This window comes from Eurosta solidaginis, chromosome 4 (genome assembly GCF_040869045.1).
Source record: "Eurosta solidaginis isolate ZX-2024a chromosome 4, ASM4086904v1, whole genome shotgun sequence".
Lineage (NCBI taxonomy): Eukaryota > Metazoa > Arthropoda > Insecta > Diptera > Tephritidae > Eurosta > Eurosta solidaginis.
In genome coordinates this window covers 39,871,309-39,897,774 of record NC_090322.1, presented here as the reverse complement: position 1 = coordinate 39,897,774, position 26,466 = coordinate 39,871,309, and the positions used below count along the sequence as shown (strand labels likewise).

The following is a 26,466-nucleotide window of genomic DNA, read 5'->3' as shown; positions in this document are numbered from 1 at the left end:
TCCAAGCAAATCTGGCCTAAGCTGGATGAAAAGAGATCACAATCGGTGATATTGTTAAACCGTATCTCTATAAGCCAACTAGTGGGCCTTCTTACAGGTCACTGTCTCATGGGCACTCACGGTGCCTATATGGGCCTGCAGACAAATGACTTCTGCCGCAGCTGTAGGGACGAGGAGATTGAAAGCGTAGAGCACTATCTGTGCAACTATCCCGCACTGTCAAACATCCGGTACCAATGCCTCCACAGACACTCCTTTGGGTGCCTTGCGGAGCTTGAATCTATAAACCCAAACGACATCTTGCGTTTCATTAGGCAAACGCGCTGGTTTAGATTCACTGGGGTCTAAACTTTCTTCTTCTTCGAAAGTAGGGTAACAGGAAATAGGGCCCCCCCGCGTGGTAGCACAAAGGGCCACAACGGCCTACGTGAGTCTCCGCTCGGACAGCGAAGGCAGCCACTTTAACCTAACCTAACCTACATATCTATAACTCATATGTGCCTTGTCGATAACACAGCAATAAAAGACCGATAATTCGCATACCGTAAGCAAAGATGTTTAGACATCAGCAATTTTTAAGTAACATTTTTGAAATGGTAGCCGAGATAGATTGATATACCTATTAGGCGTTTATATATTGTGGCGATTATTAGCATTTCTAACAGCACTATGCTGTTACTAAATAAACACAACGACAGCTAGCCATTTACACACATACATACATAGAAAGCGACGAGGAATATTTCACACACATAACCAGCAGCTTAAAGCAAAGAGATTATCTCACATACAAATATGTAGTCATCAGCTAAGAGCAGAAGGTGTTACTCACACATACATACGCATATAGCTAAATAACCAAGTATGAGCATGTTCACGAAAAGTCTAGGCAACGGAGAGTATAAAATCAGCGCAAGCTGAGGTATAACTATTCAGTTTGATTTAAATACGCTATTAGTCAAGTATAATTGTGAAGTACTACTCCCAAAGTAGGTAAAGACCATTTTTCAATACTGAATATTGGAGTTATTTGTTCAACAGTTCAGCGATTCTAACGTTAGCAGAAGGTGCATAGTAATCAGAAATTCAAAAAATCATTATAATATTGTGCCACACATCACATTGCGCAATAAGTACTTGCATGCTAATTAACGGTAGCTGCCTACCTTGACCATACACTTGTCATCAGCAGCATCAAGGTTTATTCAAAGAGGGTACTACTTACATATCTATCTACTTGAAATGTTTATTTGTTGCATCAATGGGCAGTAGCAAGCTTAAATAACAATCAAACAAATGCAATCGCAAAATGGACAGAGTTTGAGTGCAATGCCCTTATAAGAGCATTTGAGCGTACACTTGGCCAAATCAGAAGCCAATGGAGCCAACAAAGGGCGTTCGACTAAAAAAATTAGTAAATATTTTATAAGCTCAAAAACTTGTAATTACATTAGTCTTTTAGTGAGCAAGAGTTGAATATAAATATTTGTGTGTATTGAGTGAGCGTGCAAAAAGCGAGTAAAAAGTTGCTCAAACATTCCTACACTCAATAGCTCTATGCCAGATTTACGTCCATCATTATGTTTGTTCAAAAAAAGCCAACGTCTGGCAGGTGAACACCTGTTGAGCTGAAAATAGTACATAAAAATATTAAAATCTGGTAACTTATAATAAGTTGTTAACATGCATGGCTCAAGTTTCACGTTATTTAATCTTCTCTTTTATGATTTATTTTGGCTAATTTGTATATCGACGTGTTTCTATTGTCATATTTTAATTTAAAATATTAGTGACTTGACATTTTTGGAGCAGAAAATTAATAACTAACAAAGGGAAATATGATAGCCTAGTATTTTTTTGCCGCTGTACTGTTTTCACGTTAGGTGGGGTTAGATTGAACTGGCCGGGCAATAAAGGCCTGACATGGACTGAGTGTGTCCACAGTATTACCAGAATTTGTTTGTCTATACTTATGTTATAGGATAACTCCATCCCCGCGGCAAATGCTAGGAAGTTCTCTAGGGCTGGCTTTATTGATGTCTCGAGATCTTGCAATTCTGCCGTCCCTAGTAGCTAAATCTTTGACCCAGTGAGCTCAGGATAGAAACACAGAACGTGTTCCACCGTTTTTTCCTGCAGCTCGCACTTCCTTTATTTGCTGATATTGACGAGGCCTAACATATAGGCATGTGAAGGCAGAAGGCAGTGTCCAGTTGGTATGCCCATCATAAGCCTTAAGGCTTCTATTTTTAGAGATGTAAGCAATTTTATGGGTCTAACGTCTTACGACATGCACATTATCTTAGAGATTTTGCAGCCCGCGCTTGTAGTTCCTTCTTGATGGATCATATTCTAGTCATGTCTTCTTTATACTTCTCACAAATGAATTAGGACGTCTACCGTCAATTCTTCGAGTGCTGCACCCTTCTTTGCAAACTCATCGGCTCGTTACCTTCCATCCCTTATGGCCGGAAACCCAGTATCGATGTATGGTCTGGCCTAAGCGAAGTCTCCCAATGCTTCTTTGCATTTCAATACACTTCATGAGGGTGAACTGTGTGATATATCTGTTTTCATTTTCCTATGAACCTGTCTTAATCCAGCCATCTTGTTCGATATATCCAGTCAAATTGGTCAATTATCCAGACCTGTGCGGACTGAAGGTATCATGTGTTTTTCCCATTTACAGCTTCACAAACTCAACTTATCAAAATATTCACAAAGATATTGATCGTACCCTTTTTCTTGTGTAATCAGTCACAAATTGTCTTCGATAACCTTTAACGGGAGTCCTAGGAAACTTGCAGTTTCAATAGGGTTGGACCAAAGAGCGGTAGCGACGTTAAGTCCCCATTGTAATTGAAAAGATGATTGGTGTCATGTGGGCACTCGTTACATGCAGGGCATACATTACATATGACGTGGTTGATTCAGCTAAGTAAAAGTTAAAGCTATAGCAATATCAAGATCGAAGCTGTGCTAGAGCGACGCGCGTTTCTTTACATCAAGTTTCGGGTCTTGTACACTAAGGACGGCGTTCGCCAAGCTATTTATCGGCATCTCCTTTAGGATAAGGCTAAGGTCCTGTTTATGCACATTTGGATCAAACGACTGGATACTTGTGTACCGGATTTCCGTATAGTTTACTCGGAGAAGACTCCAGTACTGCCCCCGATAATCGAAGTAGTGGAAATATTTAGTTTCGGGCTCAGGAGTACCCTAAAATGTCCAACTTTGTGTCAAGTGGTAAGCGGTTTAATTTTTAGCAATTCACGATGTAGCTCGGATTTAGCCATTTCTTATATGTATAAACATCTTCGCTCACTGAATGTGGGAATCGGAAATGTAATTGTAAGGCTGGTAAGTGTAAGTATAAGTGTAAGCATACAGTTTGGAAAAGGTATGCCTGAAGGGTAGTAGAGAATGTGAGCGTAGGCTTAATATGTGAGGGTGGTTTGCTGAATGGGGAAATATGGGCTATCAATTTTTATCGACGAGAAATCGGTTTGCTATCAAAAAGTTATAGATTTGTTATCGAAAATTCGTTGTTTTTTTATTGAAAATTTATCGGTTTGTTATCGAAAAATTATCAGTTTTTATCTAAAAGTTCTCAATTTGTTATCGAATCAGAGTGTTATAGATGTGTTATCGTTATTGGGTTGTAATCGGAGTGCTTAGAATTGTTATCGCCGAAATATCGATTCATTATCAAAACATTATAGCGGAGTTATCGATTCGTTAGCAAAGTGTTACATTAGTTTCCTAGATGTTTCTCGTGTTTATGTTTCTCACTCTCGTTTTTGCGGTCGGTGTTAAAGAATGCTTAATGCACCATATTTACCGCCTTCGCAGTGCAATTGACTGTCTGTGGACTAAACAAACGTTACACTTTTTGGAACCATCGTACATCGCGGACCTCCTTTTTTACTTTGTTTCTAAGAAGTCACCGACTTGATGCCACTCTTCTGAACAGCACAGCATTCTGACTGTTTGTTCGAGCATTTGCCGGTTCTGCTTTCTCGAACATTTGGAAAGGTCTGTCCATCATCGACTTCATCTTTCTCGCCGTTAACGCACAAAATATCTTCTTCCTATTTTATTCTGCACATGTATTTTGTGAAGTCCCCATGTCTAGAGAGCTTTTGGGTGTCATATTAGGTTAGCTCACCAAAGATTCTGGTGCCCCATTCCTTAACATCTGCGCTTGATTTCCCTTTCATCTTCGCAGCTTTCTCCAAAAAATTTAGTTTTATTAACTAATTTAATGCTGTTACTGTCCTACATTCATTTTTAATTTTACGCTTCACACTTTAATAAAACTGGACATAGTTGTTTTCTTTTATATAAATCCATAACCGCTTTTACAAGTTAAAATTTTATTATTTATTTCAATGTCAATCAACAACTCTCCATTACATTTCCTTTTAAAGTAGCATTACGCTTGCCATTTCCATATCAAAATTGAGTGCTAATGACATAAATAAGCAAAACTCGCATCAAAATGAAAACAAACCAAATATGCAAAGAAAGGCGCCAGCTGCCAACAAAAACAAAAAAAAAAAAAAGTTCGTGTCTTAAGTCTTTTGAATGATCTTTGATGCTCAAGGAAGACAACTGGTTTTGATTAATTTATTATTTGTTTTTACGCAAAATGTATTAAAAATTAAAATAAGGAAAAAACTAGATGTACATTACATTTTTCGCTTATTTGAGAAATTTATTATTGTATTTGTTTGTTTGTTTAAAATGGTAATGGAGCTGTGGACTAACGTTAGCGCCTCTATCATACATACATTCACGCGTGCAAAATAAGGAAACAAGTCAAAAATGCAATTTGATGCGTAAAAAATTAAAATTAGCTATTGACTAAACCTTTGTATGTATGTGTTGGTGTTTTTAAGTAATATATTCATATCTACGCATAATGCGTACGAAAAGCATTCAACGTATGCTTCAAGTGCCATTATTGCCCATTAATTAACGCAAAGTCATGATTATTTCACGTATATGCGTTTTTCGGTTGAATGGTTATTATGTAAGAGATTTTTAGACTCCATATACAAAGTTGAAAGTAGAAATAATTGCATTGTTGCTTCTTCGCACTTTTCTCGCTGCCGTTCAAATCAAAGCGAAGTAACGATCCATTATAGAACATGGTTATCAATTTTTCCAACCTTTGTCTGCCTTCTGATGCCCAAAATACCAATGAAGTATACTTGGCAGCATGCTTGGTTTGTTTACACCTCATTCGATGTGGCGATCCTGATTTCAGGTACACTCCCTTCAGTGATGAGTGAAATCGTGGGAAGAATGTTGATAAAACTAACTAAGTAGATGAGGGCAGGGATGTGACATTAGGCTGAAATCGGAGAAAAGAGATCTAATACCCTTCACGAGGAAGTACAACCCCCCCTCTTACCAGCGGGTTAAGAGGCTTATAATATATCCACTTCTATCTGTCTGTCGTAAAAGGCGACTAGAATAACTAAATGATTCAAGGGCTTGTGTAGCGCAATCCTTCCAAGGTGTTGTCAGAGCAATTTATAGATTATCCAACAACATTCATCTAGCCGTTCCGCATTTTGTTTATTTAGCAGCCCAAGCTCTTGGAACCTCAATTTCCTCATGTAACTTGGGGATGGGTGGGAGGAAGGCCTAGAAAGTTTAATGTGGTCTTATTAAATCGTTCGCGAATGTACCTTAAAGGCTCTTGTTGTCGGAAAGTACCGGATCTATATCCGGCAAAGTACAATCAACATCGATAACATTCCTCAAAACTTGCAGGGAGTGTCTTTATCGCTACAACAACAACAACATGAAGTATAAACCACCCACTTTTGAATTACCAAGGCTAAACGGTCAGCAACTTGCCTTATAAAGTAGTATGAAGTACCTGGTAACAACGATCGGTTTCCAACTAAACTGCAAAACGTGCATCGAGGAGCGGGTACGAAAGGCCTGCATCGCTCTTTGCGCCTGTAAGGCGATATTTGGTACGGAATGGCGTCTCGGACAAAGATAGTGCTATGTCTGAATGAGGCAGTGGTGCGACCAGTGCTGACGTGTGGTAGCTAAACAGTGAGGCGGAAAGCTTTTAGAAAGAACTTAAATATCACCAGCCTATAGAAAGTTCAGCGCACTGAGTGCGTTCGTGCCACCGGAGTCTACCGCATCTGCTCCACGGCGGCTTTAGACCCCATCTTCAACCCACTTCCAATAGACATACACATATTTTGTACGTCGGCACAAATCACGCTGAGATTTAGGCAATCTGAGTGCTGGAGGAATACACAGAAATTTTAATACGCTTCCCCCAGAAGCTTTTAATTCCGAAATAAATTACTGTCTCCACAAACTGCCGTTTGAGGGCGGTGCTAACACAGCAAGCTGAACCATACACAAGCTCAGAGCTAGTAGCAGCATGATAGCAACGTACAGCTGCGTTAACCGAAATTCTAGATATATTTGTTATCTGGGATCCGGGACATAGAGGAATCAAAGGAAACGAGATGACTGATAAGCTGGCATGAAGTACGCTGCGCAAGGAGTGAGCGAACTACCAGAGTCGGGGTAGAAATACCCTTGGTTTTGAGAAAGGGGGAAATTCGAACTGCTTACCTGAAAAAAACCCAGCAAAAGTGAAAGAGCACCACGCGCTGTGCAATTTCAAAAGCTACATAGGCAGGCTATAATAAAAGGAGTGCAAGGACCCTACTGGCTATATCTATGGAGGACAACCATATACTTATAGCAGTCTGCGCCGGTTATTGAGCTTTAGGTGCGTATGCGTAAAAGATGGGTATTCCACATAAAAACCGCTACAGAAGTTGTAAAAACGTAACTGCAAAAGAGATTATTAAGCAGTTTCTAGCCAGAGCACCTTTAAGACACTCTGCAACCCTCTTTTTGAAAAATCTGGATTAATTAACTTAAATAGGGACCCCAAATATTCAATATTTTACGAGCTGGTTGTAGTACATATCCGATGCTGCACTCAATAGGTTCAAATGAGTTGTACGGCATCAAAACAGCTTTTCATTAACTACTTTGGCGACCTGGGTCGCAGCCAGTATACCTGCCTACGTACCTAATGGCAGCTTTTTCTCTGAGTGTCGCATTTATACTTTGCTGGAAGTTAAAATCCTCAGCCTTACCTACTACTGATATGAGACGTCTACAGTCAACGATAATCAAAGGTAGGTTTAAAAAGGTTATCACAGATTAATGACTGTCATTAAGATAATCATTGCAAAGAGCTTAGTTCCTTAATACTACTTTCAATATTTTAAAATTTTTTTGAATCTTTAGCAACTCGTTGTGAGTTTATTTAGATTTTAAGCAAAAGCCCTTCACGTTTCTTACCCTAGGCAAGCTATGAAGTCAGTTTAAACATCAAAGAATGAGCTGAGCTGGAACAAAAACTTCAATAATGAGGCGATAATCTTTTTAATGGATTGCTGTAAAATATTTACAATCACATAAAAAAGGCAAAAATGAATTGGCCTGGAAACCTAAAGTCATGGTTTGTAAGAGCTGCTTAAAGCTACTGAAGTCTGCTGGGCTTCCAACGGTATAAATTGGCTATGCTTGTATGTGATTGCAGATATTTTCGTATTGATATTGATGAAGATTTTAATTCAACAACGGTAGAGAGTTTGTTATTTTGTATTTAATAAACTTTAGAAAGGTTTAAATGAAATGAAAGTAAGAAAATATTATGGTGATGAAATTATTTGAAAGGTGGCCTCACAGCAAGTAAAATTCATCTTCGCTTTTACGGCCGGTTGCTAAATGAAGGAAGTTCTTCACCTTTGAGCTCATATTCGTTAAAAATAGCGCAGCTTCCAATATCTGGATAGTGCGTAGCTCTTGGGCTTAAGCAAGTAGTTTGTCCAGCCGTCATTTACTGCTAGACAAGGCAAATCCATACAAGCTGATGGCGCAGCGAATTCAATCCGATTCGCCGTGCAGAAGAATGTCATTCCAAAAAAAACATTAGCATACATTTCGACTAACAGATATCTTGTTGTACTAAGGCGTTGCTTGGAAACTATCAAGAAGTAACAAGCTGCTGATGGAAGTACTTTTGTAAAACCACCTTGTATTAAATTTGCCTTAAAATTAGCACTGACTTCGATTAATTGGGGTTGTGTTGAATTCGCTTTGCCTCACCTTGTATAGATTAGCTTTGTTTCGGATCTAGCTTTTTTACAATGTGACACTTCGCAGTCATGGGTTTTTTATACTCAGCTGAGCAGAGCTCACAGAGTATATTAGTTTTGTTCGCAGAACAGTACCCCGTAACGGCATAAACTAACCGAGATAGATATAGACTTCTATATATCAAAATGATCTGGGCGAAAATAGAAATTTATTTAGCCATGTCCCTCCGTCTGTCCGATAACTTGAATAAATTTTGAAGATTCTTAATGAAATTTGGTATTAAAGTTCCTGGGTACTCATCTCAGATCGCTATTTAAAATGAACAAAATCGGACTGTAACCACGCCCACTTTTTCGATATCAAAAATTTCGAAAAACCGAAAAGTGCGATAATTCATTACCAAGGACGGATAAAGCGATGAAACTTTGTAGGTGGGTTGACCTTATGACGCAGAATAAAAAATTGTTAAAATTTTGGACAATGGGCGTAGCACCGCCCACTTTTAAAAGAAGGTAATTTAAAAGTTTTGCAAGCTGTAATTTGGCAGCTGAGTATGTAATGTTCGGTTATACCCGAACTTAGCCTTCCTTACTTTTTTTTTTTTTTTTTTTAAGACAGAAAGGAAAACGGGAAAGAAGTTAATCCCATTTTCAAAAAAGGACTAAAACTCAAAACAAGTAAATTCATAGTGATGAGTAACATAATTTTGAAACAACAAATTCAATTAAAGTTTAAGACCTGCTGGGAGAGTATATCATCGACTCCATCATGAAACACTAAAGAGCAAAGAAGAAGAAACTCGCTGAGCAGCCAACTTCTCAGATGATTTCCTGAATATGAGGGAGCTCGAGATCCCACTGTCAGACAGATGACTTAAGGTCCGATTTCTCAAAATCCGTGTAGGGATAATCGGCAGCTATTTGATAGATCACTTAACGAGTTTTGTAACCAAACATTGAGACAACAGACTTTTTACTGCACTTGCGGTCGGATAAGGAAACCGGTGCTTGGGTGCTTCGATATTAGTATTATATTTTGAAGACAATGGAGAATTTTACAAGGCAAACCAACAGCCAAATATCAAACGGGACATTTAGAATTTCCGTCTTGTATCATCTGATCACATTGATTCTGAGTGCTTTGGAATGCGGACGGTTGTTTCACCTTCATGGCAATAATCAAGATGGCGCACAACTGCGTTTCGGCTTTTATTGTGCCAACTTGCTAGAGCCTTATAGCACCTCGTGTAAACGAACACTTGCCCTATGACTTTCAGGCAAAGGAGTTTACTGTAAAGTATGGATATATATTAAGTTACACAATCTAAAGGGCTTTTCGATTGTAGAAGGAGTTGTGACCGAAGCGGAACTAAACCTAATTAAGACAGTCATCTTTCCATTCTCTAGGAGAAGATCCCACAGGGATGTTAAGGAATTGCCGTGTAGGGGGTATTGTTGGAGAATGTGCACAAAATAAAGTGTGTGAAAAACACATTTGACACTAAGTTACCATGGACGGAACATGCTCCTGTGCACAACTCATCGTAGGTATATGCTGTGGATGTAACGCCAGGACCCTAATATGAATATTCATTATGATAGTAAAATCTTCTAAGGGGATATGGAGTGGTTGTCTGTATATTCCGAGCAACATAAAACTTCTATGCTTGACCTGTTTCTGCATTGTGAATGAATCTTTGGCCCAAAAGCAAAGTTCATGCCACGTCTACGTGGATACTCAAACGAGAAGACTGCTTTCATTAGTAACACGCAGGCTAATTCTAGGCATTATTCTTGGTATAGATACAATCCGCATGTAAATGCAGGCGTAAAGTGCGGTATTGGTAGACTATATGGGGTACTACAGAATGTGCACACTACCTAGGTGTATTGTGTGTATTGGTAAGCTGCATGAAATAATACAGAACGTTAACCGAAGTGTAGTCACCACACTGTAGCGCAATATGGGAGCAATGTACGTCTTGGAATTGATATGAGTGAAATCAGACAGCAAATGAAAGGCAAGCAAGGGTAGAGACAAGAAAGGATAGGAAGCTAAAGGAAAGGAATAGAAGGGAAAGAAAAGGAGAGGTATTTTATGGATGTGCTATCGACGAGGCATAGACAAGTTATACATTAATTAACTAATTATTGAAAATATAATATCGATAGCAAAGGTTGTGGATGGGATATCGATTTCTCGTCCGCAATATATCTGATTATTTTCAACTTGTTATCGGTGTTATCGATTTATCGTCAAAAAAATATCATTTTGTAATCGAATAATTATCGATTTGTTATCAAAAATTCATCGATTTGTTTTCGAAGAGCTACGATTTCTTTTTTGTTATCAATTTGTTATTGGCTTTTCGCGATTCGTTATCGATTTCTTAACAAAGGCTTATCTTATTATGAAACATTTGTTATGAAACAGATACCGATACCAATAAAACTTAAATATTAAACTGATGACACATTTGTAACGCGTGGATAACAACACGGTAAGGATTACCGTTTGTTCTGGGATGATACCTGCTGTTTAGGCCACAGGCCTAAATATATCTCCCCCCCCCCTCCCCTCGTAACATAACTTTCTTTGTTTATTTTCCTTCGTTACTACCACCCACATATTCTTGTGATCACTATACACACAGGCATGTGTGAGTGGTAGTACGTATGTATCTTAGATTTTTACCGCTGTGAGCCCGCGGTACGGCAACTTTGTTTCCGGGAAACCCAACGAAGGAGCTGTATCGTGGGTTCATCGGCTCATGTGGAAAAGAGTCTCGTCCTCTTTTAATCCAGCAGCCAGCAAAGGAACACGTAATCGCCCGTTCACGTAAGTTCAACTTTTCAAAATTATTATCACATATATATCATTTTCCACAACATTTGTTAAACCTTTTCTTAACACTTGTTGTATTTATATAAATAAATTGAATTCTTTTTATTAACACGAAACCTTTTGGTGTTCTTATTTTCTTTCCTTTTTTTCGCCTTAACTAATCTTTAACAAATACGTGGGTGCGCGCCGTTGCCACCACGCACTTGTTCATGGTCCTTACCGCGCCGGTAAAGAGAACCAGTCACACAATTACAGTCCACTCAACTCTCTAGGCATTAAAGCAAGGAAGTGATAATCCACAGGAAAACCCATTAATCTCAACGTCAAATATCAGCATTATTCATGGTGATACAACCTTCGTGGTGATACCAGCGAATTTATATTGAAGATAACAACAGCCAATATTACAACTGATACACTTTTGGTGGTACCTTGGAAACATCCAACAACAATATTTTAATCACATTCGATTACTCCGGATCCACACTTCGATAAAAGGTACGTGGTTTAAAAATATTCCGTGCTAGGTAGGGTTTTCTTTTAATTTCACTTTTAATAAAATTTCAAAATAAAATTACAAATTACAAAGTGACTATTAAACAGTGCAAGTGATTTTTGTTCGTGAAGTGAGAAGTCTTATTTTGTGCAAAAATAGGACAAAAGGCGCTTAACGCAGTTATATAAAGTTTGTGCAACACGCCTTGTGACTATCCGGAACAATCCCCCACCAGCGGTAAGATTTTCCGGACACAGCTCAAGGTAGCACAACACTGCTCTAAAAGGTTAACATAACCTCAAACACCGCTTTGCGTCACTTTTCTATTTTCACATTTGCAGGATTTATCTGAAAAAATTCATTTAATCCACAGCACAAAAATTCCATTTGTTAAGGTTACTTATTCAGAAACCTGTAAATTTAATTCAGGCGCACATTTAATTAAATCAAATTTTTTCTCACATACAAATCACTTGCACTTATTTACACGGGCAATACGTTTGCAATTTAGTTTGGTGCTATAGTACAAAGTGCACTTAGTTACATACACATATATTGTTGTTGTTGTTTGGGTGGCCAATAGGCTTAGTTCTCATACAATTTTTTAAAACAAAAAATTGAAAAATTTATTATTCTCACAAATCAGTTTGACTGATCTAATTTTTTGTGATACAAAAGATCACAGTCCTTGGTTAAATTACCAAAAAGTCCATAACGAGCGTTCATACATTTTTTTATTTTTTCACCAACACCACTTTTTCACTAGCCATTACTTATTGGCTTACACAATTCGTTAACACAGCTGCATTAGCACTTTTTTTAACAATTACGTGGGTGCGCGCCGTTGCCACCACGCAATTGGACATTTCCTCAAACTACTAGCTTTCTTGCAAGCTTCGAGGCCACTTCACCGAGAAATCTCTCGAACACATTCCTTCATTCCAGTTCATTTTCAATCAGTACTCTCTGCAAAGGCAATTAATTAATTAATATTTCGACAAATTTTCATTTAATAATGGATACCTATATACGCCAAGCAGAGGCAGTGACTGAGTTTGAAAATGACTATCATGATATGTCCCCTTCAGACCATACAAAACACACCCTCTTAGTCCAAAAGGAGGAGTTGAAATCGCTATGGGAGAAGGCGAAGTAGACATATGAAGAACTCTTGAGCTCCTCAGAACTGGAGGCAAAAGAGCTGTCGGCTATCAAAAAGAAGCACAAAATTGCATACTTCAGCTTTCTCAAGTGCCAGGCAGCGATGGCTGAACTCTCGGAAAAACTTGAGAAAGCTGAAAAGAAAGAAGAAAGCTCAGGAGACAGGGAATATCGCGTGCGCCTGCCACCGTGTGATACGGACGTTTTCAAAGGAGATTACCTTTCTTGGCCTTCATTTAGAGACATGTTCACTGCTATATATATACGTAACAAAAACCTCGAAGCAGTAGAAAAATTATATTATTTAAACCAAAAGACTCAAGGTGAGGCCAAAGAGATAGTTGGGCGATGTCCTTTAACGAAAGACGGTTTCGAAACAGCGTGGAAAAATCTTTGTGATAGATACGAAAATAAACGTATCTTAGTAAACGCCCAATTAAAAATTCTTTTTAGTTTGAAAGCAGTTGAGAGTGAATGCGGTAGCTCTATAAAGAAACTGCAACGTGAAATAAATAATTGCATCTCGGCGCTCCAATGTCATCATATAGACATATCCAACTGGGATGCAATTATAACATATCTATGTTCCACAAAACTGCCAGAAACCGCACTGGCACTCTGGGAACAAACAATTGAAGACAAAACGGAAATTTCAAAATGGGCAGATATGGATAGATTCTTATCCAACCGTTTCCAAACCCTAGAAACCGTGACTGATCTGAGAGGGGATACAGTTTCCAAAACCTCAAAGCCACAAGTATCTCGTTCGACAACAGATACATCTGCTAAAAAATTAGGGGCCTATCAGGCAAGTGCGGGTGTAGCCAAACCTACGTGTAAGATGTGCAAAAGTCCTGCACATCGAATTTCAAAGTGTGAAAAGTTCTTACGTTTAACACCCAATAAACGGTTTGAACAAATTAAGAGCAGCCGTGGGTGTATAAACTGCCTTTCTGCTGGCCATTCGGTAACAAAGTGCACCAGTCAAATGAACTGTGCCACATGTCATTTAAGACATCATACGCTGCTTCATATTTCGAATCAGCCAAAACCAACAAATACTTCAGACACTATCGGAGCATCTACCTCACGGGAAGCACAAATACGACGCAATGCTGAAAGGGAAAATGCTCCGATTAATAATGTGAACTCATGTTTCGCAAACACAAATAAAGGGGTATTACTAGGGACAGCTCAGGTCAATATTCATTTTAATGGTGTTGACTATTCGGCGAGAGCCCTAATAGACTCGGGATCTGAATGTTCATTCATTACCGAGAAACTAAAGCGCAGAATTAATCTGCCATCCAAACACCTGCATGCCCAAGTTTCGGGCATCAATAATACAATGCACAAGTAAAAGAAGCGTGCAACATATAACTGCGGTCACCAACCGACCCATTAATCGAGATCAATACGATCATGCTGGTTTTACCACAACTGACAGGGAATCTTCCAACTTGCCGAATAAACGCAATGACTAGGCAAGCATTCCCTGACTTAGTACTGGCTGACAAACGATTCTTTTTCAATGAGCCAGTCGATCTAATTCTGGGCGGAGACATATACCTCCAAATTATGTTAGGCGGAATTAAGAAAGATGTGCTAAACACATTAATAGCACAGGAAACGGTGTTCGGCTGGATTCTGACAGGCCGGACAGATGCGGTTGATACAAATAAGACCCTAGTTTCATATTTCAATGAGGTCACTTTAGATAAACAATTGGCGGCTTTTTGGGAGATAGAGGAAATTCCAAAGAAAAGGAGCATCAATAACGATGACACTTACTGCGAGGAGCTATACAAATCCACAACAGTTCGGAACAACGATGGCAAATACGTAGTCTCCTTACCCTTTAGGAAAGAGTTTAACTTATGCGAGTTTAAGAAGTGCGTGTTCTCAATTTTATCGCAACGAGACACGACTTGTGAAAAACCCAGTCCTTCAAACGGAATACAATAGAGTTGTATCCGAATATGAAACTTTAGGGCATATGAAACAAATAGGCAATATTTCGCCAAACTCAAATGACTGTTACTTCCTACCTCACCATGCTGTTATAAAGGAGGGAAGTACAACGACAAAAGTCAGAGTCGTATTTAATGCATCTTGTCCTACCACTAATGGCAAAAGTCTAAATGATGCCTTATATCCAGGTCCGATTCTTCAATCCGATCTGACAATTCTTATACTACGTTGGCGGCTGTTGAAATACGTATTTAGCAGCGACATAGAGAAAATGTATCGCCAAATATGGGTCAATGAAGACCAAACAAAATATCAGCGAATCATATTTCGCAAATGCCCCGAAAACCCAATTAACATTTACGAATTGAAAACAGTAACCTTTGGTGTTAATTGTGCTCCGTATCTTGCGATTCGGACGCTACACCAACTGGCTGATGACGTGGAGACATCGCATCCAATGGCAGCAGATATCCTGCGAAATTGCATGTACGTTGATGACGTACTCGCCGGTGGACACAGCATCGAAATGGCAATCAAGGCAAGGGACGAAATATCATCGGCATTGCAATCGGCAGGTTTCCCATTGCGAAAATGGACGTCCAACTGCAAGAAAATTATACAGGGTATACCGAAGCAACACCTATTAAGCGAGGATTTTCTTGAGTTTGAAGACACCAGCATGGTAAAAGCACTCGGTATCAGGTGGAACGCCCATTTCGACTACTTCTACTTCACAGCGAAACCCTTTGACAATAATCATGTCGTAACAACAAGGTCAATACTTTCTGCGATCGCAAAACTTTTCGACCCTCTTGGCTGGCTGGCACCAGTCGTAATTGTAGCCAAAATAATAATGCAAAACATTTGGTTGGAAGGCACAGGCTGGGATGAAGATGTGTCTGAAACTACTCTACATCGGTGGCAATCATTCATGACGAACTACGAAAAGATCAGCGATATACGCATACTGCGATGGGTTCACTACACATTGAAGGACAATGTCGAAATACATGGATTCAGCGATGCTTCGGAAAAAGCATATGCCGCCACTGTCTTCCTGAGGGTACAAACGAAGGATCAAGTCTTCACCAACTTGCTGATGGCCAAGACGAGAGTAGCCCCGGTCTAAACTATATCATTGCCACGACTGGAACTCTGCGGCGCAGTTCTACTTGCAGAAATCATAGAGTCGGCCATAGAAAATATGCAACTTTCCAATATTAAAGTAACCCTTTGGACAGATTCGACGATAGTACTGGCATGGATCCGAAAGCCACCATGTTCGTGGTCAACGTTTGTGGCACATCGAATAACGAAAATCATCGACAAAGTTGGAGACAAAGTATGGCGGCACGTAGACTCCGCGTCGAACCCTGCAGATTTGGCGAGCAGAGGCCTCCTCGCTTCGGATCTAATCGACAATTCTTTGTGGTGGCAGGGACCTTCTTGGTTACAAGAAGACAACGAAAATTGGCCAACACAAGAAGAAGATTACAATACAAATATGGAGGAAAAGAGGGTGAAAGTTCATACAACTTCGGTCAAAAATAACTTTGATATTCTGGATAGGTTTTCCGATCTACCGAGGGCTTTGCGGGTTATATCCTATATTCTTCGGTTTTTCCAGAATACGCACCCAACAACTAAAGCCTCTTTTAAAAGGGATTCTCATTCGATAGCTCCTGACGAAATAGAAAAAACAACACGAAGATTGATAACAATATGCCAGAGGCAACATTATCAAGAAGAGTAAGATGTTACCCCTGAACCCATATATAGATGACGAAGGCATCATTCGAACTGGGGGCGGACTGGGACATCCAAAGACATGTCTCATAACGAAAGTCATCCCATTATTCTTCCATATACTTGCAGGTTATCCAGACTTATAGTTCAATCCTCTCATGAGACCACCCTGCATGGAGGGAACCAGCTGATGCTACGTCATATCCGCACTCAGTACTGGATCCCACGCGTTAAAGTCATGATAAGGTCGGTTATCCACAACTGTAAGGTCTGTACTATTTACAGGAAGCGGACACAAACGGAACTTATGGGGATCCTTCCGAAAGAGCGCACCACCCTTACTAGGGCCTTCACTAACACTGGGGTAGATTTCGCGGGACCATTCGATATAAAATCCTACCGAGGGAGGGGATGTCGAATTTCAAAAGGATACGTTTGCCTGTTTGTCTGCTTTTCGACGAAAGCCATCCTTCGAGAAGCGACAAACGACCTTAGTACCGGGTCCTTCCTAGCTGCCTTCGCCAGATTCGTATCCAGACGAGGCTGTCCGAAAAACGTTTACTCCGACAATGGTACTAACTTTGTCGGAGCTTCTCGATCTTTACGATCCGAGTTTAAAGCATTTCTGCGTGAAGCAAGGGACGGAACGTTGACTAAATATAGCCATCACATTATAGAATGGCATTTTATACCGCCAAGCGCTCCTCACATGGGAGGTTTGTGGGAAGCGGGGGTAAAAAGTTTTAAGACCCACTTTAGAAAGATCGCGTCCGATCATAAATATACTTTCGAAGAGTTTACAACCCTCTTATGTCGAATTGAGGCCTGCCTCAACTCGAGACTTCTAAGTCCCTCATCCAACGACCCTTCCGACCTGGAGCCGCTTACTCCAGGCCATTTTCTCGTAGGTGGGCATCTTCTAGCTCCACCTGAACTCGACTGTAGTGAAAACCCTGCCTCCATTGTAAACCGATGGCAAAAGATGAAAGCCCTTCATCAAACCTTTTGCAAAAGATGGAAATCGGAATATCTCACCGAGATCCAGAAACGGTATAAATGGAAACATCCACAATCCAACTTAAAACCCGGGGACCTAGTCGTCATCAAGGAGGATAACCTACAACCGAACGAGTGGAAAATGGGGAGAGTCGTCAACACACACCCAGGTTCCGATAACCGTGTACGTGTTGTTGACGTTCATACAATGAAGGGACAAATTACGAGACCAATCGCGAAATTGGTACTACTTCCGCCCAACGACAAGAAAAATGAACTTTAATAGTTCATATCCCTTTATTCCAAATAACCCAGCTCTCGTTCATCCCGAACGAGGCCAACACACCGATAACACCGCTCTCATTCCCCTGAACAAGGCCAACATACCCTAACGCAGACTCACTATCTGCCCCAGAATACAATTGAATTAGCAATCACACCCCAAACATCAATTGCCATATGAACCACACATTCAAACTTAAAAGTATTTTCGAATATAAAATTAAGGTACACGTCGTAAAGGTGTAAAAGTGCAAATAAATGTTTAACAAGCCGGCCCAATAAAACCGCACAGCGTTCTTTGCCCTAACCCAAATAAGCATGCGTTGCGACAATGTAAAGCAAACGTCGAATCTGAATGTCACGCAGAACAAAAATTGGAAATCGAGTTAGGTTTTCACGCAGCAAATTCAACTTGGGTTGCTCTCATCTAACTTTTATGTACATGAGACATTTTTTGACAGAAAATTACTTGCGTGCGTTTATATTGGGTTGGCTGTAAGAAACACAAGGTGGTGTTCTGAATAGCAATCCGGCCTGTTCTGGATTCCGACTCGCTTTGAAAGGTCAGGCGGGGTTGATTCCGAGTCGATTTCTTTTTGGTGTTCTCAGTTCCGATTTAAACAAATCGATTCGAAGCTGATTTCGTATCGTTTTCATATCGAGTCGATAATAAAGCGAAACAGCTGTTTTTATTTATTTTGGTTTTAGTTAAATTAAAATTGTGCAAAAATTTGAACAAAATGCCAGCACCAATGGTTTTCGGAAATGCAGAGGCAACAAGACAATTGCAATTTTGCATAAAAAACGCTAAAGAATCGATCGATCGAAATTGAGAACACGTCGGCTTGCTTTCGACCGGAATCGCTTTGCTTGGGTGGGTCAATTTTTTGATAGGAGTTTTCAAATTGAGATTTATTATACTAAATAAACAAATAGTCCAGCAAAACTTTGTAATAAATCTTCCAAATAAAATGAATAATTTAATAAAACGTATTTGTGGGGAAAATAATGTAATGATCTGTGCTTAATGGGCTAAATACTTTCGATTCCGGAGAACAGGTCCGAATAACTTAAATCCCAGTTTGAATATCCTAATATTACAATTAAAAGCGGAACATTAAACTAAAATAAAGTGACTAACACAAAAGGGTATTAACTCAGATTTCTGCACACTATCCTTTATGTGCATTGCATTCCAACCAAAGAAATTTCGCAAACTATTTGGAACAGTTTGGCGGCCACCGTGGTGTGATGGTAGCGTGCTCCGCCTATCACACCGTATGCCCTGGGTTCAACTCCCGGGCAAAGCAACATCAAAATTTTAGAAATAAGATTTTTCAATTAGAAGAAATTTTTCTAAGCGGGGTCGCCCCTCGGCAGTGTCTGGCAAGCGCTCCGATTGTATTTCTGCCATGAAAAGCTCTCAGTGAAAACTCATCTGCCTTGCAGATGCCGTTCGGAGTCGGCATAAAACATGTAGGTCCCGTCCGGCCAATTTGTAGGGAAAAATCAAGAGGAGCACGACGCAAATTGGAAGAGAAGCTCGGCCTTAGATCTCTTCGGAGGTTATCGCGCCTTACATTTTTTATTTGGAACATACTAGAACCGGGAGACTTGGGTGTTGAAGTATTAAGCATCAAAATCAACATTTCAGACGCTATTTTATAGTTAAGCAAATAAAATGCATTTTCAAACCCTACCCATACGTACATCTATCTTCAACTTAAGTATGCTTTGAGAATCATTTCAAGAGAGTAGCTAAACCCCTGGAGCCTACTAAAGAATTTGGCATCGCTGACTTCGTTTATTCTTTCAGCAAATCGGGATAAAGAATTTTTGAAAAGAAGAAAAGCTGCACCCATCTCTGGTAACTTAACAACTTGAGGTCAATTTGAAGCATGCCCGACTTGGGCCATTTTATTTAAATTCATGGTTCTTTTCTAATTTTTGGAAAAAGTTATGCGTAGAGAGCATGTAAAAGGCAAGAAATCAACAAATTAATCTGGCTCAGGATCTTTGCAACGAGATGATGGCGTATCTGACCAACATTATGGCTCATTACCGCGAGAGATTTCGAATCTTCATTTACTACTACTCACCTGATCGATATCCATATAATAGCGTCCCTCTTCAACCGCTCCTTGTATTTCATAATGCAGCGCTGCAGCTTCTGACGTTGGTACGTTGCCATCGTCGGGCAATAGCGAAAGAGTTGTATGAGTTAGCCATGTTGATTACACAATCTTCCCTCAGAAAAAAAGAATATAATTATATTAATAAGCCTTCAGTACCTCCAAGATGTAATTTTATACACACCTACGCTTCCTTTGTGTGATATCCACCGGCAAATGTAGGACAGACTTGGCTCTATCGACACCCGCTACCTCCGGTTCTAGCGCGCCTTGTCCTGGTCGGCACTTAGATATAAAGAATGTTTAGCAGCACAACTTGCAACAGCACCTTATCAATTGTCAATGGTCATGAGCGTTTTGCCGGTATAGCAAGCCGTTTTTAAGTGCCCAAAGTTTCGCCTTCGTAAACATAGTGAGTGCTACGTGTAGTGCTCTTGCCGTTGTTGAAACTCTGTTACAAATCTGACACCGATGCTCAACACCCGTATCCTCGTGTATCCTTTTTTTAATATGCTGTTTAAGACCTGACATATGTCGCAGCCAATCTCCACAAATCTGACATTGTTGTGGTTCCGGAGTCGGACGTGGATCCTCGGAATGTTCTAAGAAACGATGTCTCTTTCTATCATTGAGATGCATTCGTTTACCACGTTTGTCACAAATTACAATTTTATTTGTATCGTGACTTTTTCCTTTCTGTGTAGTAAGTGCATAATTTGTAGGAAATACTTTATTACACTCAGTACATGTAAACTTATATTCTGATTTGGGTACATGCTTTGCTAACATGTGATGTTCCAAAGCTATCTTTGTTGTTTAAGCACAATTTACAACACTTTCATAAATACATGTTTATTACGTGACACCATGTTTACAAACATATAACAATTTTAATTTACGCTCGCACCTAACACTTCTCGTTTGCACATTTAAATATTTACCAACAAATATAGTTTACAACTATTTGAAGAACATATCCAGTTGCATTCACACAACCCCCATTGAGCCTATTAAGCACAATACAATATTGGATAGAATTTCTAGTACATCATGAATATGATAACATCCATAAGCAGTGAGATTACCAATTTAATTCGATAAGCATAAAATCTAAAATTTGCATTTTACAACTAATTTAATGCCGCCAATTAACAATTTAATTTTTTTTGGTCTTGCCGCTGTTGACTCTGCTGCATCTGCATCGGCCAATGTTATATCACGTTCCGCCAGTTGTTTCAACAACTCAAATCCATTCTTCCATACTACATTGTCCGCACGCAAATCCATCTTATGTCTGTGCGCTGTTATCGTTTTGTCCAATGCGAAATCTTGGCGCGGACAGGCTATATCACCCTCTCGCAGTTTGAGCACAGGACATAGGTCATTGTGACCATCGCCCACATAAATAATACATTCGTAATGGGTATTGTCACATAAATTTCGTTTGGCAACGAAATGTTCCATTATTTTGCCTTTGCACAAGTTGGCGGCGCTCAATTGGCATTCGGTTTGATGGTGATATGGTCGCACATGCAACAAGACATCGTTGTCAAATGTGCTGGATTTGTAAAAATACTTTGAAAACAATTTGTCAGTCCATGTGCCTCTAACCATTCCATTATAAAAACGCTATTGGAATCACTGACAATGATTAGATCGTATTTTTTTCCCTGGCGACTGGTGTAAACGCTTAAGTAAACGCACAAATCCAGGTACTTCCGGTATGGCACGGATTTTCTCGCGTATCGACTGTGGCGAGTAGCATTGTTGATGCAAACGTTTGAAAACCTCACCCATGTATTCCTGCCATTCTTCCTTTTGAATGATAGTCTCGCTGGGCAATTTGTCTTCGGGCAATAGATCGCGCACAACTGTGTCTGTATTATCGTCCACGACCGTGCAATCGGAATCGAATGCAACCAAACGCCGCGAAACTCTTGGCATCATCTTAATACTTGCCATAATAAATAGAATTTACTTTTTAATGTACCCAAAAGCAAGCGCACACGAAATGGAAATATGAGTAAAATCAAGGCGAAATACTGGAAGTGGCAAGCGAACGCAAACACTCAAGCTGATTTCTTAACGGTTGTGATGCCTGGTTTTCTGGTTTTGCATTGATCCAGATGATGTGAGATTTGTCATGCCAAGAAATTTTCATTAATTAGAGGTCACAAACTCAACCTTTACCATGGATTAAGGCAAACAGTTATATTACTGAATTCGAGTTTCAAAAACAGATTGATACAATAAATTTGAGGGAACTTCTTTGCACCAATGGGTACTTGATGGTTGAGTTGTGGAATTGGTTGACGTGCACACGACGTGTTTTTACTGGCTGGGATTGACTCAACCTTGATTATTTGAATTGAATGAGCTCGCGCCCGATGACGAGCACCCATATCACGATAACATTGTTTAACTGCACCACCAACTTTCAAATCACGATACTCGCGGTACATGATGTGCGCACCAGAACGCGAATCATAACGCAACCAAATGCCGAAGTTCTTTATTTTGGTTGGAGAAGTCTCATACACCTGTTTCGGCGATACAATTTCACCGATGGTCTTTTTTTTTGAACTTTTTCAATTAACGCAAGAAGTACCAAAAAACGCGATTTGGCCACAATGTTATCCGGGGCAAAGATACGCATTTTGTACAGTGGAGTTTGTGGCTCCTTCTCGGTTGGCAATTTGCGGCTAAGCACTTCGTATTCCGTCAAATGTCCCTTGGACTTCATTTTGGCAGCGTTTAGAGAAAACGACACGTCACCTTAAACGTTTTTTTGTGCCTCAACGCGTGGTTCACGAAATAAGTGCTCAGCCGCTGGTTTCATTGCAATGTTGTACCATGACACCTCCAACAGCACTGGATCCTGAAAAGAAAAAAAAGGAATGAATTAGTATTATCTATTACAACTAGAAATGAATTAGTATTATCTATTACAACTACTAATCTACTAGCTTACATACTCACCGCGTGTTTTAAATGAATGACATTTTTTTTTCATTCAGGAAATGGAAAAGCGTAGCAGATGTCAAAATCTCTACATTTAATGCTTGACTGTCAATGATTATTGTAATACAGACGTTAGGCTTCATGCGCACGCATCTCGCGCACTACACGTCATGCACTACACGCCGCACTACACGTCATTCACTACACGTCGAGCACAACACGCCACACGTCATCTGGTCGAGATTTAAAATACTTCATTCCACGGATCTCAACATTATCGACAATACACGTCAAAAATAATGTTGAATGGTGGAAGTGCAACTCTGTAATACCTTTTCAGCCAGGTTTCGAACCGTTCCGTGTGGTGGCAGGTCACTTGTTGTGAAAACAAAGTTCACCACAAATCAAAAATAAATCTTTAGGACTACTTCGGCGACATCTACCGACATAAAATAAATTATAAAATCCCTACAAAAAATTTGGTCACAAAACCTAATCACGCCCATGCAAATGTGACTAGGAATATAACCTATGACCGTAAACTGACTAGTCAAATGACGTGGAATGACCAAAGCACCAGCCACATCGCATGGATGTGTGCTAAAGCCGTTTTTTCTTCATTTCCCTTCGCGCATAAGTATTTACTTATGGTCTTTAATTTTATTTAAATTAAATTTTATTTCAATAAAATGTTTTTTTTTTTTTTTTTTGATAATATATTAGAGATGATTTTTTTTTGGTTACGCCACCCAAACAACATTCCGCCAACCTCAATTTGGGCATGATCAATGATATCAATATTCTTTCAGATCATGACCCGCTACCAAACTTTACTGGCCAAGTCAGAGGGAGGCGCAACGCGTTTCGACGTCGCTTGCCAGCTCTGCGGCAGGGACCATAGTCTCCGAATCTGTCCCGAATATCGGAAAAAATCTCCAGAAGAGAGGTTGCGGGCAGTGCTTCTATATAAGTACTGTCCGAACTGTCTGTCACCCTTCCACCGGGTAAACAAGTGTGGCAGCAAGTATCGCTGCAAGAGGTGCCAAGAGAAGCACCACACCACGCTTCATTTAGATGAGCGTCGACCGGTATGCGACGAAACAGCCACAAATGGCGACGACAACACGTCCGACGACGCGTTGTCAATCAACCTGTCGGGACCGGCTAAATCATGGGCTCAGCAGGTGGAGGAGGAGAGAGCAAAGGCGGAGGAAGAAAGAAGTAAAACGGAGTCAACAAGACCGTCAACGGTCAACCATGTGATGCGCAGTATCCGGCCGCTGTTACAGCATGAAAGAAGCGCGCCGAAAGCAAACAAACGTCGAAACGAACGAGACAACTGGCGGCACCGCGACATTGGACTCCAAGGAGGCCCGACCAAGTCATCCAAACGCGGCAGACAGCAGCGGCGCGATAAATCGACGCCATACCATTCTGACGCCCAAAATATGCAAGCACTATCGCGTGCTACTCCGGAAGGCTTCCGAACCGGCCGGCTGCTCCCAGCCACTCCAGCGCCCATCATGCGGTCTTTCGTGCCCATTGCGCCGACGGCCATCGTACGCGTAGAATCGCGTGGGCACCTACACTTGGTACGTGCGATCATTGATCCCTGCGCCGCCAGCACCATCGTCGATGCAGAGCTGGTACGCGATTTGCAGTTAGAGCGCCAAGGACCAGGGCAATGTACCCTTATTTTGCGCGGCAAGTTCGGGTCAACGACTCATGTCACTACCCAAGCCGCCGTGGTCAACGGCCACTATCGGTTGAGTCCGCCATCCAATGTGGATACAAAGGTTGCCGTTCCATTTGAATTTATGCGGCTTGCAGATCCGCAGTTCTACCGCTCATCGCCAGTTCGTCTTACACTCGGCGCTGATCTATACGCCGAGCTGATGGTGAGCGGAACGCCAGCAACAACAGTTGGCGGTCTCCTGAACCAACCGACCGTATTCGGGCTGGTAGTCTCAGGGGCCTGCCAAAAATAGGAGCGTTTCATAAAAACTAAGTAATTACTGCACGGAATTTAAAACCACGTACGTACTTTTAATAACTTCTTTTCTTTTCTTCACAGGACAACGATACACGAAGTCCATCGTGCGACGTGCAGTGCTTGCAGTCCGCATCTGCACATCGACATAATGCCTTACTGGACGTGCGATCGCGTGTCATTCCTTTTTTTCTTTTCAGTTTTTTTTTTTCTTTGTTGCTTACGGCAAGGAGGCCGGTATGTTTAGGCCACAGGCCTAAATATATCTCCCCCCCCCCCCCCCTCGTAACATAACTTTCTTTGTTTATTTTCCTTCGTTACTACCACCCACATATTCTTGTGATCACTATACACACAGGCATGTGTGAGTGGTAGTACGTATGTATCTTAGATTTTTACCGCTGTGAGCCCGCGGTACGGCAACTTTGTTTCTGGGAAACCCAACGAAGGAGCTGTATCGTGGGTTCATCGGCTCATGTGGAAAAGAGTCTCGTCCTCTTTTAATCCAGCAGCCAGCAAAGGAACACGTAATCGCCCGTTCACGTAAGTTCAACTTTTCAAAATTATTATCACATATATATCATTTTCCACAACATTTGTTAAACCCTTTCTTAACACTTGTTGTATTTATATAAATAAACGCATTTTGTGAATTCTTTTTATTAACACGAAACCTTTTGGTGTTCTTATTTTCTTTCCTTTTTTCGCCTTAACTAATCTTTAACAAATACGTGGGTGCGCGCCGTTGCCACCACGCACTTGTTCACCTGCAATGGCGCGCCTCTTTAAATATGTTCCCTGAGCTGAAAAAGTCCAAGTTACATAAGCCTGCAGTAGTAGTATTTTTATTTCATTCGCACTAGTGAAGCAAATCGAATTAAAGATGCTAGGAATTTAATATTCTCTTAACTTGAGTTGAAAGCTTAAGCCATCTTAGAAAGTTACCAAGTAAGTTGAAAGTCATCCCAATAACTTTTTCGTTTTTTTTTCCTTATTTAAAAAAGTTGCTAAATGTCTTGTCATCATTATTTCTTATCAAATCTTCATCAATTCCTTCCTCTTTTAACATTTTTGTACTTAAAACATTTCATATAAAGTGGGCAAGTGAAAGGCGTTTTTGGAAGACAGCAAATAAGATCGGGAGAGACAGACAAACATAAAAATTTGAATAATGGAATACATCATATCTTCATGCTTTCAATAAAACTGATGTGTCTGAGTATTTTACGCTCCCATCTGCATGACAGCATACATACAAACACACATACAAATTGTAAGATGACCACTTTTATATAAAATTGAAGATTGTCTTGTTATCACAAACCAGCTGTGCCAAAAGTAGAAATTCACCAAAATATTTCTTAGCCACAGTAATTTATTACAAAAGCAATGTTTGAGAAATAAGTATACTAATTAGCAGCTAGTGGAGCTTTAAATTTAGTTATGAACTAGCAGACCCCAGGCGTTATTCTCCCCTAATATTGGTCTACCTACATACCTTTTAAGAAATTGTTACCCCTTACTCCCTCTCCACCTATCTACCCCTTTTGCTTATCATTTTATTCACTCCTTCCACTGCTTTTCGCTTTCACTGCTTCTTTTTCTCCCTCCCCATCTTTTCCCTCACTTCATTTCTGCTCCATCTATCCCTAACTCTCTATCTTCGTTTAACTCTTATCTCTTTCTCAGTCTCTTTCTCCTTCCATCTTCTCTAATTCTTCTTA

The 26,466-nt window shown here is 40.2% G+C and overlaps 2 pseudogenes; both read right to left on the bottom strand.

The window, feature by feature from the left end:
• Positions 1 to 20,901: 20,901 nt before the first annotated feature.
• On the bottom strand, positions 20,902 to 21,753 carry LOC137248482 (probable phosphatase phospho2; annotated as a pseudogene).
• Positions 21,754 to 22,021: 268 nt separating this feature from the next.
• On the bottom strand, positions 22,022 to 22,534 carry LOC137248481 (large ribosomal subunit protein eL20-like; annotated as a pseudogene).
• Between the last annotated feature and the right edge of the window lie 3,932 nt (positions 22,535 to 26,466).